The sequence below is a fragment of the Hemitrygon akajei genome, chromosome 24, assembly GCF_048418815.1.
Source record: "Hemitrygon akajei chromosome 24, sHemAka1.3, whole genome shotgun sequence".
Taxonomy (NCBI): Eukaryota; Metazoa; Chordata; class Chondrichthyes; order Myliobatiformes; family Dasyatidae; genus Hemitrygon; species Hemitrygon akajei.
In genome coordinates this window covers 34816582-34832512 of record NC_133147.1, presented here as the reverse complement: position 1 = coordinate 34832512, position 15931 = coordinate 34816582, and positions in this window count along the sequence as shown.

Here is a 15931-nt window from a genome sequence, read left to right as displayed (position 1 = left end):
TCGTTGCTGAGCCAGCCGGACATTCACAGTCTGTGGGTTTCAGATGTTATAGTCGTTGCTGAGCCAGCTGGACATTCACCGTCTGTGGGTTTCAGATGTTATAGTCATGGCTGAGCCAGACTGCCATTCACCGTCTGTGGGTTTCAGATGTTATATTCGTGGCTGAGCCAGCCGGACATTCACATTCTGTGGGTTTCAGATGATATAGTCGTGGCTGAGCCAGACGGACATTCACCGTCTGTGGGTTTCAGATGTTATAGTCGTTGCTGAGAAAGCCGGCTATTCACCGTCTGTGGGTTTAAGATGTTATAGTCGGTGCTGAGCCAGCCGGACATTCACCGTCTGCGGGGTTAAGATGTTATAGTTGGTGCTGAGCCAGCCTGTCATTCACTGTCTGTGGGTTTCAGATGTTATAGTCGTGGCTGAGCCAGCGGGACATTCACCGTCTGTGGGTTTCAGATGTTATAGTCGTTGCTTAGCCAGCGGGACATTAACCGTCTGTGGGTTTCAGATGTTATAGTCGTGGCTGAGCCAGTCCGTCATTCATCGTATGTGTGTTTCAAATGTTATAGTCATGTCTGAGGCAGTCGGTCATTCACCGTCTGTGGGTTTCAGATGTTTTAGTCTTTGCTGAGCCAGCGGGACATTCACCGTCTGTGGGTTTCAGATGTTATAGTTGTGGCTGAGCCAGTTGGTCATTCACCGTCTGTGGGTTTCAGATGTTACAGTCATTGCTGAGCCAGCCGGACATTCACCGTCTGTGGGTTTCAGATGTTATAGTCGTGGCTGAGCCAGCGGGACTTTCACCGTCTGTGGGTTTCTGATGTTATAGTCGTTGCTGAGCCAGCGGGACATTCACTGTCTGTGGGTTTCAGATGTTATAGTCGTTGATGAGCCAGCCTGACATTCACCGTCTGTGGTTTTCAGATGTTATAGTCGTGGCTGAGCCAGCGGGACTTTCACCGTCTGTGGGTTTCAGATGTTATAGTCGCGGCTGAGCCGGACGGACATTCACAGTCTGTGGGTTTCTGATGTTATAGTCGTGGCTGAGCCAGTCAGTCATTCATCGTCTGTGTGTTTCAGATGTTATAGTAATGGCTGATCCAGCCGGACATTCACCGTCTTTGGGTTTCAGATGTTATAGTCGTGGCTGAGCCAGCTGGACATTCACCGTCTGTGGGTTTCAGATGTTAAAGTCGTGGCTGAGCCAGCGGGACATTCACCGTCTGTGGGTTTCAGATGTTATAGTCGTTGCTGAGCCAGCCGGACATTCACAGTCTGTGGGTTTCAGATGTAAAGTCGTGGCTGAGCCAGCTGGACATTCACCGTCTGTGGGTTTCAGATGTTATAGTCATGGCTGAGCCAGACTGCCATTCACCATCTGTGGGTTTCAGATGTTATAGTCGTGGCTGAGCCAGCCGGACATTCACAGTCTGTGGGTTTCAGATGTTATAGTCGTGGCTGAGCCAGACGGACATTCACCGTCTGTGGGTTTCAGATGTTATAGTCGTTGCTGAGAAAGCCGGATATTCACCGTCTGTGGTTTTAAGATGTTATAGTCGGTGCTGAGCCAGCGGGACTTTCACCGTCTGTGGTTTTCAGATGTTATAGTCGTGGCTGAGCCAGCGGGACTTTCACCGTCTGTGGGTTTCAGATGTTATAGTTGCGGCTGAGCCAGACGGACATTAACCGTCTGTGGGTTTCAGATGTTATAGTCGTGGCTGAGCCAGCGGGACATTCACCGTCTGTGGGTTTCAGATGTTATAGTCGTTGCTGAGCCAGCCGGACATTCACAGTCTGTGGGTTTCAGATGTTATAGTCGTTGCTGAGCCAGCTGGACATTCACCGTCTGTGGGTTTCAGATGTTATAGTCATGGCTGAGCCAGACTGCCATTCACCGTCTGTGGGTTTCAGATGTTATATTCGTGGCTGAGCCAGCCGGACATTCACATTCTGTGGGTTTCAGATGATATAGTCGTGGCTGAGCCAGACGGACATTCACCGTCTGTGGGTTTAAGATGTTATAGTCGGTGCTGAGCCAGCCGGACATTCACCGTCTGCGGGGTTAAGATGTTATAGTTGGTGCTGAGCCAGCCTGTCATTCACTGTCTGTGGGTTTCAGATGTTATAGTCGTGGCTGAGCCAGCGGGACATTCACCGTCTGTGGGTTTCAGATGTTATAGTCGTTGCTTAGCCAGCGGGACATTAACCGTCTGTGGGTTTCAGATGTTATAGTCGTGGCTGAGCCAGTCCGTCATTCATCGTATGTGTGTTTCAAATGTTATAGTCATGTCTGAGGCAGTCGGTCATTCACCGTCTGTGGGTTTCAGATGTTTTAGTCTTTGCTGAGCCAGCGGGACATTCACCGTCTGTGGGTTTCAGATGTTATAGTTGTGGCTGAGCCAGTTGGTCATTCACCGTCTGTGGGTTTCAGATGTTACAGTCATTGCTGAGCCAGCCGGACATTCACCGTCTGTGGGTTTCAGATGTTATAGTCGTGGCTGAGCCAGCGGGACTTTCACCGTCTGTGGGTTTCTGATGTTATAGTCGTTGCTGAGCCAGCGGGACATTCACTGTCTGTGGGTTTCAGATGTTATAGTCGTTGATGAGCCAGCCTGACATTCACCGTCTGTGGTTTTCAGATGTTATAGTCGTGGCTGAGCCAGCGGGACTTTCACCGTCTGTGGGTTTCAGATGTTATAGTCGCGGCTGAGCCGGACGGACATTCACAGTCTGTGGGTTTCTGATGTTATAGTCGTGGCTGAGCCAGTCAGTCATTCATCGTCTGTGTGTTTCAGATGTTATAGTAATGGCTGATCCAGCCGGACATTCACCGTCTTTGGGTTTCAGATGTTATAGTCGTGGCTGAGCCAGCTGGACATTCACCGTCTGTGGGTTTCAGATGTTAAAGTCGTGGCTGAGCCAGCGGGACATTCACCGTCTGTGGGTTTCAGATGTTATAGTCGTTGCTGAGCCAGCCGGACATTCACAGTCTGTGGGTTTCAGATGTAAAGTCGTGGCTGAGCCAGCTGGACATTCACCGTCTGTGGGTTTCAGATGTTATAGTCATGGCTGAGCCAGACTGCCATTCACCATCTGTGGGTTTCAGATGTTATAGTCGTGGCTGAGCCAGCCGGACATTCACAGTCTGTGGGTTTCAGATGTTATAGTCGTGGCTGAGCCAGACGGACATTCACCGTCTGTGGGTTTCAGATGTTATAGTCGTTGCTGAGAAAGCCGGATATTCACCGTCTGTGGTTTTAAGATGTTATAGTCGGTGCTGAGCCAGCGGGACTTTCACCGTCTGTGGTTTTCAGATGTTATAGTCGTGGCTGAGCCAGCGGGACTTTCACCGTCTGTGGGTTTCAGATGTTATAGTCGCGGCTGAGCCAGACGGACATTCACCGTCTGTGGGTTTCTGATGTTATAGTCGTGGCTGAGCCAGTCAGTCATTCATAGTCTGTGTGTTTCAGATGTTATAGTAATGGCTGAGCCAGCCGGACATTCACAGTCTGTGGGTTTCAGATGTTATAGTCTTTGCTGAGCCAGACGGATATTCACCGTCTGTGGGTTTCTGATGTTATAGTCGTGGCTGAGCCAGTCTGTCATTCATCGTCTGTGTGTTTCAGATTTTATAGTAATGGCTGAGCCAGTCGGACATTCACTGTCTGTGGGTTTCAGATGTTATTGTCTTTGCTGAGCCAGCGGGACATTCACCGTCTGTGCGTTTCAGATGTTATAGTCGTTGCTGAGCCAGCCGGACATTCACCGTCTGTGGGTTTCAGATATTATAATCGTGGCTGAGGCAGTCGGTCATTCACCTTCTGTGGGTTTCAGATGTTATAGTCGTTGCTGAGCCAGCGGGACATTCACCGTCTGTGGGTTTGAGATGTTATAGTCGTTGCTGAGCCAGCCGGACATTCACAGTCTGTGGGTTTCAGATGTTATAGTCGTGGCTGAGCCAGCGGGACATTCACCGTCTGTGGGTTTCAGATGTTATAGTCGTTGCTGAGCCAGCCGGACATTCACCGTCTGTGGGTTTCAGATGTTAAAGTCGTGGCTGAGCCAGCGGGACATTCACCGTCTGTGGGTTTCAGATGTTATAGTCGTTGCTGAGCCAGCCGGACATTCACCGTCTGTGGGTTTCAGATGTTATAGTCGTTGCTGAGCCAGCTGGACATTCACCGTCTGTGGGTTTCAGATGTTATAGTCATGGCTGAGCCAGACTGCCATTCACCGTCTGTGGGTTTCAGATGTTATAGTCGTGGCTGAGCCAGCCGGACATTCACAGTCTGTGGGTTTCAGATGTTATAGTCGTGGCTGAGCCAGACGGACATTCACCGTCTGTGGGTTTCAGATGTTATAGTCGTTGCTGAGAAAGCCGGATATTCACCGTCTTTGGTTTTAAGATGTTATAGTCGGTGCTGAGCCAGCGGGACTTTCACCGTCTGTGGTTTTCAGATGTTATAGTCGTGGCTGAGCCAGCGGGACTTTCACCGTCTGTGGGTTTCAGATGTTATAGTCGCGGCTGAGCCAGACGGACATTCACCGTCTGTGGGTTTCAGATGTTATAGTCGTGGCTGAGCCAGACGGACATTCACCGTCTGTGGGTTTCTGATGTTATAGTCGTGGCTGAGCCAGTCAGTCATTCATAGTCTGTGTGTTTCAGATGTTATAGTAATGGCTGAGCCAGCCGGACATTCACAGTCTGTGGGTTTCAGATGTTATAGTCGTTGCTGAGCCAGACGGATATTCACCGTCTGTGGGTTTCTGATGTTATAGTCGTGGCTGAGCCAGTCTGTCATTCATCGTCTGTGTGTTTCAGATTTTATAGTAATGGCTGAGCCAGCCGGACATTCACTGTCTGTGGGTTTCAGATGTTATAGTCGTGGCTGAGCCAGCGGGACATTCACCGTCTGTGGGTTTCAGATGTTATAGTCGTTGCTGAGCCAGCGGGACATTCACCGTCTGTGGGTTTCAGATGTTAAAGTCGTGTCTGAGCCAGCGGGACATTCACCGTCTGTGGGTTTCAGATGTTATAGTCGTTGCTGAGCCAGCCGGACATTCACAGTCTGTGGGTTTCAGATGTTATAGTCGTTGCTGAGCCAGCTGGACATTCACCGTCTGTGGGTTTCAGATGTTATAGTCATGGCTGAGCCAGACTGCCATTCACCGTCTGTGGGTTTCAGATGTTATAGTCGTGGCTGAGCCAGCCGGACATTCACCGTCTGTGGGTTTCAGATGTTATAGTCATGGCTGAGCCAGACTGCCATTCACCGTCTGTGGGTTTCAGATGTTATAGTCGTGGCTGAGCCAGCCGGACATTCACAGTCTGTGGGTTTCAGATGTTATAGTCGTGGCTGAGCCAGACGGACATTCACCGTCTGTGGGTTTCAGATGTTATAGTCGTTGCTGAGAAAGCCGGATATTCACCGTCTGTGGGTTTAAGATGTTATAGTCGGTGCTGAGCCAGCCGGACATTCACCGTCTGCGGGGTTAAGATGTCATAGTTGGTGCTGAGCCAGCCTGTCATTCACTGTCTGTGGGTTTCAGATGTTATAGTCGTGGCTGAGCCAGCGGGACATTCACCGTCTGTGGGTTTCAGATGTTATAGTCGTTGCTTAGCCAGCGGGACATTAACCGTCTGTGAGTTTCAGATGTTATAGTCGTGGCTGAGCCAGTCCGTCATTCATCGTAAGTGTGTTTCAAATGTTATAGTCATGTCTGAGGCAGTCGGTCATTCACCGTCTGTGGGTTTCAGATGTTTTAGTCTTTGCTGAGCCAGCGGGACATTCACCGTCTGTGGGTTTCAGATGTTATAGTTGTGGCTGAGCCAGTTGGTCATTCACCGTCTGTGGGTTTCAGATGTTACAGTCATTGCTGAGCCAGCCGGACATTCACCGTCTGTGGGTTTCAGATGTTATAGTCGTGGCTGAGCCAGCGGGACTTTCACCGTCTGTGGGTTTCTGATGTTATAGTCGTTGCTGAGCCAGCGGGACATTCACTGTCTGTGGGTTTCAGATGTTATAGTCGTTGATGAGCCAGCGGGACTTTCACCGTCTGTTGGTTTCAGATGTTATAGTCGCGGCTGAGCCAGACGGTCATTCACCATCGGTGGGTTTCAGATGTTATAGTCGTGGCTGAGCCAGACGGACATTCACCGTCTGTGGGTTTCTGATGTTATAGTCGTGGCTGAGCCAGTCAGTCATTCATAGTCTGTGTGTTTCAGATGTTATAGTAATGGCTGAGCCAGCCGGACATTCACAGTCTGTGGGTTTCAGATGTTATAGTCGTTGCTGAGCCAGACGGATATTCACCGTCTGTGGCTTTCTGATGTTATAGTCGTGGCTGAGCCAGTCTGTCATTCATCGTCTGTGTGTTTCAGATTTTATAGTAATGGCTGAGCCAGCCGGACATTCACTGTCTGTGGGTTTCAGATGTTATTGTCTTTGCTGAGCCAGCGGGACATTCACCGTCTGTGCGTTTCAGATGTTATAGTCGTTGCTGAGCCAGCCGGACATTCACCGTCTGTGGGTTTCAGATATTATAATCGTGGCTGAGGCAGTCGGTCATTCACCTTCTGTGGGTTTCAGATGTTATAGTCGTTGCTGAGCCAGCGGGACATTCACCGTCTGTGGGTTTGAGATGTTATAGTCGTTGCTGAGCCAGCCGGACATTCACAGTCTGTGGGTTTCAGATGTTATAGTCGTGGCTGAGCCAGCGGGACATTCACCGTCTGTGGGTTTCAGATGTTATAGTCGTTGCTGAGCCAGCGGGACATTCACCGTCTGTGGGTTTCAGATGTTATAGTCGTGGCTGAGCCAGCGGGACATTCACCGTCTGTGGGTTTCAGATGTTATAGTCGTTGCTGAGCCAGCCGGACATTCACAGTCTGTGGGTTTCAGATGTTATAGTCGTTGCTGAGCCAGCTGGACATTCACCGTCTGTGGGTTTCAGATGTTATAGTCATGGCTGAGCCAGACTGCCATTCACCGTCTGTGGGTTTCAGATGTTATAGTCGTGGCTGAGCCAGCCGGACATTCACAGTCTGTGGGTTTCAGATGTTATAGTCGTGGCTGAGCCAGACGGACATTCACCGTCTGTGGGTTTCAGATGTTATAGTCGTTGCTGAGAAAGCCGGATATTCACCGTCTGTGGGTTTAAGATGTTATAGTCGGTGCTGAGCCAGCCGGACATTCACCGTCTGCGGGGTTAAGATGTTATAGTTGGTGCTGAGCCAGCCTGTCATTCACTGTCTGTGGGTTTAGATGTTATAGTCGTGGCTGAGCCAGCGGGACATTCACCGTCTGTGGGTTTCAGATGTTATAGTCGTTGCTTAGCCAGCGGGACATTAACCGTCTGTGGGTTTCAGATGTTATAGTCGTGGCTGAGCCAGTCCGTCATTCATCGTATGTGTGTTTCAAATGTTATAGTCATGTCTGAGGCAGTCGGTCATTCACCGTCTGTGGGTTTCAGATGTTTTAGTCTTTGCTGAGCCAGCGGGACATTCACCGTCTGTGGGTTTCAGATGTTATAGTTGTGGCTGAGCCAGTTGGTCATTCACCGTCTGTGGGTTTCAGATGTTACAGTCATTGCTGAGCCAGCTTGACATTCACCGTCTGTGGGTTTCAGATGTTATAGTCGTGGATGAGACAGCGGGACTTTCACCGTCTGTGGGTTTCTGATGTTATAGTCGTTGATGAGCCAGCCTGACATTCACCGTCTGTGGTTTTCAGATGTTATAGTCGTGGCTGAGCCAGCGGGACTTTCACCGTCTGTGGGTTTCAGATGTTATAGTCGCGGCTGAGCCAGACGGACATTCACCGTCTGTGGGTTTCTGATGTTATAGTCGTGGCTGAGCCAGTCAGTCATTCATCGTCTGTGTGTTTCAGATGTTATAGTAATGGCTGATCCAGCCGGACATTCACCGTCTTTGGGTTTCAGATGTTATAGTCGTGGCTGAGCCAGCTGGACATTCACCGTCTGTGGGTTTCAGATGTTATAGTCGTGGCTGAGCCAGTCAGTCATTCATAGTCTGTGTGTTTCAGATGTTATAGTAATGGCTGAGCCAGCCGGACATTCACAGTCTGTGGGTTTCAGATGTTATAGTCGTTGCTGAGCCAGACGGATATTCACCGTCTGTGGGTTTCTGATGTTATAGTCGTGGCTGAGCCAGTCTGTCATTCATCGTCTGTGTGTTTCAGATTTTATAGTAATGGCTGAGCCAGCCGGACATTCACCGTCTTTGGGTTTCAGATGTTATAGTCGTGGCTGAGCCAGCTGGACATTCACCGTCTGTGGGTTTCAGATGTTAAAGTCGTGGCTGAGCCAGCGGGACATTCACCGTCTGTGGGTTTCAGATGTTATAGTCGTTGCTGAGCCAGCCGGACATTCACAGTCTGTGGGTTTCAGATGTTATAGTCGTTGCTGAGCCAGCTGGACATTCACCGTCTGTGGGTTTCAGATGTTATAGTCATGGCTGAGCCAGACTGCCATTCACCGTCTGTGGGTTTCAGATGTTATAGTCGTGGCTGAGCCAGCCGGACATTCACAGTCTGTGGGTTTCAGATGTTATAGTCGTGGCTGAGCCAGACGGACATTCACCGTCTGTGGGTTTCAGATGTTATAGTCGTTGCTGAGAAAGCCGGATATTCACCGTCTGTGGTTTTAAGATGTTATAGTCGGTGCTGAGCCAGCAGGACTTTCACCGTCTGTGGTTTTCAGATGTTATAGTCGTGGCTGAGCCAGCGGGACTTTCACCGTCTGTGGGTTTCAGATGTTATAGTCGCGGCTGAGCCAGACGGACATTCACCGTCTGTGGGTTTCTGATGTTATAGTCGTGGCTGAGCCAGTCAGTCATTCATAGTCTGTGTGTTTCAGATGTTATAGTAATGGCTGAGCCAGCCGGACATTCACAGTCTGTGGGTTTCAGATGTTATAGTCTTTGCTGAGCCAGACGGATATTCACCGTCTGTGGGTTTCTGATGTTATAGTCGTGGCTGAGCCAGTCTGTCATTCATCGTCTGTGTGTTTCAGATTTTATAGTAATGGCTGAGCCAGTCGGACATTCACTGTCTGTGGGTTTCAGATGTTATTGTCTTTGCTGAGCCAGCGGGACATTCACCGTCTGTGCGTTTCAGATGTTATAGTCGTTGCTGAGCCAGCCGGACATTCACCGTCTGTGGGTTTCAGATATTATAATCGTGGCTGAGGCAGTCGGTCATTCACCTTCTGTGGGTTTCAGATGTTATAGTCGTTGCTGAGCCAGCGGGACATTCACCGTCTGTGGGTTTGAGATGTTATAGTCGTTGCTGAGCCAGCCGGACATTCACAGTCTGTGGGTTTCAGATGTTATAGTCGTGGCTGAGCCAGCGGGACATTCACCGTCTGTGGGTTTCAGATGTTATAGTCGTTGCTGAGCCAGCCGGACATTCACCGTCTGTGGGTTTCAGATGTTAAAGTCGTGGCTGAGCCAGCGGGACATTCACCGTCTGTGGGTTTCAGATGTTATAGTCGTTGCTGAGCCAGCCGGACATTCACCGTCTGTGGGTTTCAGATGTTATAGTCGTTGCTGAGCCAGCTGGACATTCACCGTCTGTGGGTTTCAGATGTTATAGTCATGGCTGAGCCAGACTGCCATTCACCGTCTGTGGGTTTCAGATGTTATAGTCGTGGCTGAGCCAGCCGGACATTCACAGTCTGTGGGTTTCAGATGTTATAGTCGTGGCTGAGCCAGACGGACATTCACCGTCTGTGGGTTTCAGATGTTATAGTCGTTGCTGAGAAAGCCGGATATTCACCGTCTGTGGTTTTAAGATGTTATAGTCGGTGCTGAGCCAGCGGGACTTTCACCGTCTGTGGTTTTCAGATGTTATAGTCGTGGCTGAGCAAGCGGGACTTTCACCGTCTGTGGGTTTCAGATGTTATAGTCGCGGCTGAGCCAGACGGACATTCACCGTCTGTGGGTTTCAGATGTTATAGTCGTGGCTGAGCCAGACGGACATTCACCGTCTGTGGGTTTCTGATGTTATAGTCGTGGCTGAGCCAGTCAGTCATTCATAGTCTGTGTGTTTCAGATGTTATAGTAATGGCTGAGCCAGCCGGACATTCACAGTCTGTGGGTTTCAGATGTTATAGTCGTTGCTGAGCCAGACGGATATTCACCGTCTGTGGGTTTCTGATGTTATAGTCGTGGCTGAGCCAGTCTGTCATTCATCGTCTGTGTGTTTCAGATTTTATAGTAATGGCTGAGCCAGCCGGACATTCACAGTCTGTGGGTTTCAGATGTTATAGTCGTGGCTGAGCCAGCGGGACATTCACCGTCTGTGGGTTTCAGATGTTATAGTCGTTGCTGAGCCAGCGGGACATTCACCGTCTGTGGGTTTCAGATGTTAAAGTCGTGTCTGAGCCAGCGGGACATTCACCGTCTGTGGGTTTCAGATGTTATAGTCGTGGCTGAGCCAGTCAGTCATTCATAGTCTGTGTGTTTCAGATGTTATAGTAATGGCTGAGCCAGCCGGACATTCACAGTCTGTGGGTTTCAGATGTTATAGTCGTTGCTGAGCCAGACGGATATTCACCGTCTGTGGCTTTCTGATGTTATAGTCGTGGCTGAGCCAGTCTGTCATTCATCGTCTGTGTGTTTCAGATTTTATAGTAATGGCTGAGCCAGCAGGACATTCACTGTCTGTGGGTTTCAGATGTTATTGTCTTTGCTGAGCCAGCGGGACATTCACCGTCTGTGCGTTTCAGATGTTATAGTCGTTGCTGAGCCAGCCGGACATTCACCGTCTGTGGGTTTCAGATATTATAATCGTGGCTGAGGCAGTCGGTCATTCACCTTCTGTGGGTTTCAGATGTTATAGTCGTTGCTGAGCCAGCGGGATATTCACCGTCTGTGGGTTTGAGATGTTATAGTCGTTGCTGAGCCAGCCGGACATTCACCGTCTGTGGGTTTCAGATGTTATAGTCGTGGCTGAGCCAGCGGGACATTCACCGTCTGTGGGTTTCAGATGTTATAGTCGTTGCTGAGCCAGCCGGACATTCACAGTCTGTGGGTTTCAGATGTTATAGTCGTTGCTGAGCCAGCTGGACATTCACCGTCTGTGGGTTTCAGATGTTATAGTCATGGCTGAGCCAGACTGCCATTCACCGTCTGTGGGTTTCAGATGTTATAGTCGTGGCTGAGCCAGCCGGACATTCACAGTCTGTGGGTTTAAGATGTTATAGTCGGTGCTGAGCCAGCCGGACATTCACCGTCTGCGGGGTTAAGATGTTATAGTTGGTGCTGAGCCAGCCTGTCATTCACTGTCTGTGGGTTTCAGATGTTATAGTCGTGGCTGAGCCAGCGGGACATTCACCGTCTGTGGGTTTCAGATGTTATAGTCGTTGCTTAGCCAGCGGGACATTAACCGTCTGTGAGTTTCAGATGTTATAGTCGTGGCTGAGCCAGTCCGTCATTCATCGTATGTGTGTTTCAAATGTTATAGTCATGTCTGAGGCAGTCGGTCATTCACCGTCTGTGGGTTTCAGATGTTTTAGTCTTTGCTGAGCCAGCGGGACATTCACCGTCTGTGGGTTTCAGATGTTATAGTTGTGGCTGAGCCAGTTGGTCATTCACCGTCTGTGGGTTTCAGATGTTACAGTCATTGCTGAGCCAGCCGGACATTCACCGTCTGTGGGTTTCAGATGTTATAGTCGTGGCTGAGCCAGCGGGACTTTCACCGTCTGTGGGTTTCTGATGTTATAGTCGTTGCTGAGCCAGCGGGACATTCACTGTCTGTGGGTTTCAGATGTTATAGTCGTTGATGAGCCAGCCTGACATTCACCGTCTGTGGTTTTCAGATGTTATAGTCGTGGCTGAGCCAGCGGGACTTTCACCGTCTGTTGGTTTCAGATGTTATAGTCGCGGCTGAGCCAGACGGACATTCACCGTCTGTGGGTTTCAGATGTTATAGTCGTGGCTGAGCCAGACGGACATTCACCGTCTGTGGGTTTCTGATGTTATAGTCGTGGCTGAGCCAGTCAGTCATTCATAGTCTGTGTGTTTCAGATGTTATAGTAATGGCTGAGCCAGCCGGACATTCACAGTCTGTGGGTTTCAGATGTTATAGTCGTTGCTGAGCCAGACGGATATTCACCGTCTGTGGCTTTCTGATGTTATAGTCGTGGCTGAGCCAGTCTGTCATTCATCGTCTGTGTGTTTCAGATTTTATAGTAATGGCTGAGCCAGCCGGACATTCACTGTCTGTGGGTTTCAGATGTTATTGTCTTTGCTGAGCCAGCGGGACATTCACCGTCTGTGCGTTTCAGATGTTATAGTCGTTGCTGAGCCAGCCGGACATTCACCGTCTGTGGGTTTCAGATATTATAATCGTGGCTGAGGCAGTCGGTCATTCACATTCTGTGGGTTTCAGATGTTATAGTCGTTGCTGAGCCAGCGGGATATTCACCGTCTGTGGGTTTGAGATGTTATAGTCGTTGCTGAGCCAGCCGGACATTCACAGTCTGTGGGTTTCAGATGTTATAGTCGTGGCTGAGCCAGCGGGACATTCACCGTCTGTGGGTTTCAGATGTTATAGTCGTTGCTGAGCCAGCGGGACATTCACCGTCTGTGGGTTTCAGATGTTATAGTCGTGGCTGAGCCAGCGGGACATTCACCGTCTGTGGGTTTCAGATGTTATAGTCGTTGCTGAGCCAGCCGGACATTCACAGTCTGTGGGTTTCAGATGTTATAGTCGTTGCTGAGCCAGCTGGACATTCACCGTCTGTGGGTTTCAGATGTTATAGTCATGGCTGAGCCAGACTGCCATTCACCGTCTGTGGGTTTCAGATGTTATATTCGTGGCTGAGCCAGCCGGACATTCACATTCTGTGGGTTTCAGATGATATAGTCGTGGCTGAGCCAGACGGACATTCACCGTCTGTGGGTTTCAGATGTTATAGTCGTTGCTGAGAAAGCCGGCTATTCACCGTCTGTGGGTTTAAGATGTTATAGTCGGTGCTGAGCCAGCCGGACATTCACCGTCTGCGGGGTTAAGATGTTATAGTTGGTGCTGAGCCAGCCTGTCATTCACTGTCTGTGGGTTTCAGATGTTATAGTCGTGGCTGAGCCAGCGGGACATTCACCGTCTGTGGGTTTCAGATGTTATAGTCGTTGCTTAGCCAGCGGGACATTAACCGTCTGTGGGTTTCAGATGTTATAGTCGTGGCTGAGCCAGTCCGTCATTCATCGTATGTGTGTTTCAAATGTTATAGTCATGTCTGAGGCAGTCGGTCATTCACCGTCTGTGGGTTTCAGATGTTTTAGTCTTTGCTGAGCCAGCGGGACATTCACCGTCTGTGGGTTTCAGATGTTATAGTTGTGGCTGAGCCAGTTGGTCATTCACCGTCTGTGGGTTTCAGATGTTACAGTCATTGCTGAGCCAGCCGGACATTCACCGTCTGTGGGTTTCAGATGTTATAGTCGTGGCTGAGCCAGCGGGACTTTCACCGTCTGTGGGTTTCTGATGTTATAGTCGTTGCTGAGCCAGCGGGACATTCACTGTCTGTGGGTTTCAGATGTTATAGTCGTTGATGAGCCAGCCTGACATTCACCGTCTGTGGTTTTCAGATGTTATAGTCGTGGCTGAGCCAGCGGGACTTTCACCGTCTGTGGGTTTCAGATGTTATAGTCGCGGCTGAGCCGGACGGACATTCACAGTCTGTGGGTTTCTGATGTTATAGTCGTGGCTGAGCCAGTCAGTCATTCATCGTCTGTGTGTTTCAGATGTTATAGTAATGGCTGATCCAGCCGGACATTCACCGTCTTTGGGTTTCAGATGTTATAGTCGTGGCTGAGCCAGCTGGACATTCACCGTCTGTGGGTTTCAGATGTTAAAGTCGTGGCTGAGCCAGCGGGACATTCACCGTCTGTGGGTTTCAGATGTTATAGTCGTTGCTGAGCCAGCCGGACATTCACAGTCTGTGGGTTTCAGATGTAAAGTCGTGGCTGAGCCAGCTGGACATTCACCGTCTGTGGGTTTCAGATGTTATAGTCATGGCTGAGCCAGACTGCCATTCACCATCTGTGGGTTTCAGATGTTATAGTCGTGGCTGAGCCAGCCGGACATTCACAGTCTGTGGGTTTCAGATGTTATAGTCGTGGCTGAGCCAGACGGACATTCACCGTCTGTGGGTTTCAGATGTTATAGTCGTTGCTGAGAAAGCCGGATATTCACCGTCTGTGGTTTTAAGATGTTATAGTCGGTGCTGAGCCAGCGGGACTTTCACCGTCTGTGGTTTTCAGATGTTATAGTCGTGGCTGAGCCAGCGGGACTTTCACCGTCTGTGGGTTTCAGATGTTATAGTCGCGGCTGAGCCAGACGGACATTAACCATCTGTGGGTTTCAGATGTTATAGTCGTGGCTGAGCCAGCGGGACATTCACCGTCTGTGGGTTTCAGATGTTATAGTCGTTGCTGAGCCAGCCGGACATTCACAGTCTGTGGGTTTCAGATGTTATAGTCGTTGCTGAGCCAGCTGGACATTCACCGTCTGTGGGTTTCAGATGTTATAGTCATGGCTGAGCCAGACTGCCATTCACCGTCTGTGGGTTTCAGATGTTATATTCGTGGCTGAGCCAGCCGGACATTCACATTCTGTGGGTTTCAGATGATATAGTCGTGGCTGAGCCAGACGGACATTCACCGTCTGTGGGTTTCAGATGTTATAGTCGTTGCTGAGAAAGCCGGCTATTCACCGTCTGTGGGTTTAAGATGTTATAGTCGGTGCTGAGCCAGCCGGACATTCACCGTCTGCGGGGTTAAGATGTTATAGTTGGTGCTGAGCCAGCCTGTCATTCACTGTCTGTGGGTTTCAGATGTTATAGTCGTGGCTGAGCCAGCGGGACATTCACCGTCTGTGGGTTTCAGATGTTATAGTCGTTGCTTAGCCAGCGGGACATTAACCGTCTGTGGGTTTCAGATGTTATAGTCGTGGCTGAGCCAGTCCGTCATTCATCGTATGTGTGTTTCAAATGTTATAGTCATGTCTGAGGCAGTCGGTCATTCACCGTCTGTGGGTTTCAGATGTTTTAGTCTTTGCTGAGCCAGCGGGACATTCACCGTCTGTGGGTTTCAGATGTTATAGTTGTGGCTGAGCCAGTTGGTCATTCACCGTCTGTGGGTTTCAGATGTTACAGTCATTGCTGAGCCAGCCGGACATTCACCGTCTGTGGGTTTCAGATGTTATAGTCGTGGCTGAGCCAGCGGGACTTTCACCGTCTGTGGGTTTCTGATGTTATAGTCGTTGCTGAGCCAGCGGGACATTCACTGTCTGTGGGTTTCAGATGTTATAGTCGTTGATGAGCCAGCCTGACATTCACCGTCTGTGGTTTTCAGATGTTATAGTCGTGGCTGAGCCAGCGGGACTTTCACCGTCTGTGGGTTTCAGATGTTATAGTCGCGGCTGAGCCGGACGGACATTCACAGTCTGTGGGTTTCTGATGTTATAGTCGTGGCTGAGCCAGTCAGTCATTCATCGTCTGTGTGTTTCAGATGTTATAGTAATGGCTGATCCAGCCGGACATTCACCGTCTTTGGGTTTCAGATGTTATAGTCGTGGCTGAGCCAGCTGGACATTCACCGTCTGTGGGTTTCAGATGTTAAAGTCGTGGCTGAGCCAGCGGGACATTCACCGTCTGTGGGTTTCAGATGTTATAGTCGTTGCTGAGCCAGCCGGACATTCACAGTCTGTGGGTTTCAGATGTAAAGTCGTGGCTGAGCCAGCTGGACATTCACCGTCTGTGGGTTTCAGATGTTATAGTCATGGCTTAGCCAGACTGCCATTCACCATCTGTGGGTTTCAGATGTTATAGTCGTGGCTGAGCCAGCCGGACATTCACAGTCTGTGGGTTTCAGATGTTATAGTCGTGGCTGAGCCAGACGGACATT